The 1,772-nt window shown below is 44.8% G+C and overlaps 1 non-coding gene across 1 annotated transcript; it reads left to right on the top strand.

Annotated features, from left to right (window-relative positions):
• Positions 1 to 954: 954 nt before the first annotated feature.
• Trnat-ugu (transfer RNA threonine (anticodon UGU)) lies at positions 955 to 1,029 on the top strand. Its single transcript has one exon. It is a non-coding gene; the product is annotated as a tRNA-Thr (tRNA).
• The last annotated feature ends 743 nt before the right edge of the window (positions 1,030 to 1,772 follow it).

Raw genomic sequence — 1,772 nt, 5'->3', positions numbered from 1 at the left:
TCGAATCCTACCTCGGGCATGGATGTGTGTGCTGTCCTTAGGTTAGTTAGGTTTTAAGTAGTTCTAAGTTCTAGGGGACTGATGACCACAGATGTTAAGTCCCATAGTGCTCAGAGCCATTTGAACCATTTTGAGAAGCGCACTCTGGAGGTATATAAAACTTCTGTACTAGTCACTAGCAGCCAAAAACTGAAAGGTGGTCGGGAGTTTGATAATACGAGGGGCGTGCTGTAAGTAATGCAACACTTTTTTCGGAAAGCAGTTTGGTTTCCAATACATCATATTATTCCACACTCTTATGGCTACATAGCCCTATTTTTCACCATAGTCTCAGTTCCGTGCGATGGCATTACGCCACCTTACTACGACGGTCTGTAGGTTCCCATGGATCCACTATACTGGTCGACGTCGGAGCCACCGTCTTGCTGCATTAATAAAACTGTTACGATCAGTCTCGCAACACACAAGGCAGTGTGTAAGCACTACCAATAGAGAGGTGCAGCGAGTTATTTGATTGTGATCCGTCGATCACCTCGAATGAGAGTGAAATTACAATTGAATCAATACCATTAGCTGCTGACGGGCATTGATATACATCAACGGGAACAGTTGAAAATGTGTGCCCTGACCGGGACTCGAACCAGGGATCTCCTGCTTACATGGCAGACGCTCTATCCATCTGAGCCAACGAGGGCACCGAGGATAGTGCGACTGCAGGGATTTATCGCCGGCATGCTCCCCGTGAGACTCACATTCTCAACAGATGCTATCTTCATATCGTTTAAGGCTAAACGGCTGACGACCTTCTTCAGTGCGGATGCACACGATTTGCCTGAACTCTTACGGGACTCGGTGGATTGTCTGCCTCGAGTAATGGGTATAACGGCAGGGGCACTATGAGTGTAGTGTGTGGACTATAAGTTGAGAATGTTGGAGTCACGCACTATCCTCTGTGCCCTCGGTGGCTCAGATGGATAGAGCGCCTGCCATGTAAGCAGGAGATCCCGGGCTCGAGTCCCGGTCAGGGCACACATTTTCAACTGTCTCCGTTGATGTATATCAACTCCCGTTAGCAGCTGAAGGTATTGATTTAATTGTAATTTCATTCTAGACAGCTGCACGGTCGCCAATGGCATCTGTTCTTTCGGATATGTCCGAAAGAACAGATGTTTTCTTCATATCGAATGAGAGTGTCGGGACTTCCGACATAGCAGAAGTCACAGCTGTGTGCAGCCGGCTGGCACGAGGTACACTGGACATGTTTCTCGATCTTGTTGTGATGATGACAGACACATCGCCAGACATTCATCATGTCTTTGTTCACTGTAAAATCTCCGTAGACATTCTGCAAGCTTCTATGAATATCTACGATGCTATAGTTTTACACAGAAAGAAACTCAATGACAGCTCTCTGCTTGGAACGTACCTCCGTTACAGACGCCGTTTTGAAAGCTACGTAGAGCCTCTACACCTGTCGGCATTTCATGGGACTATAGGGACTGAAGAGAGAATATTCCACGATGTCCCACAACAAAGTCCGCATTTTTTGAATCGAAATTTGCCGAGAAAAAAAGGTATTTCATTACTTATGGAACACCTCTTTTATGTGATAGACAGTCTTTCATACTGAAACTGGTCTTATCGATCAGTTGTTGAGTAATGAAGCTTTCAAAAAATTTAGAAGTGTTAAATAGCTATGTAGGATACAATTATGGCTCACTGCTGCACATTTTATTCTAATATGATGTTCAAATATTCAAATGTATTTGAAT

This window comes from Schistocerca cancellata, chromosome 5, assembly GCF_023864275.1.
Source record: "Schistocerca cancellata isolate TAMUIC-IGC-003103 chromosome 5, iqSchCanc2.1, whole genome shotgun sequence".
In the NCBI taxonomy this organism is placed as follows: Eukaryota; Metazoa; Arthropoda; class Insecta; order Orthoptera; family Acrididae; genus Schistocerca; species Schistocerca cancellata.
Note: the sequence above shows the minus strand (reverse complement) of the source record. Positions and strands in the feature narration are given on the sequence as shown.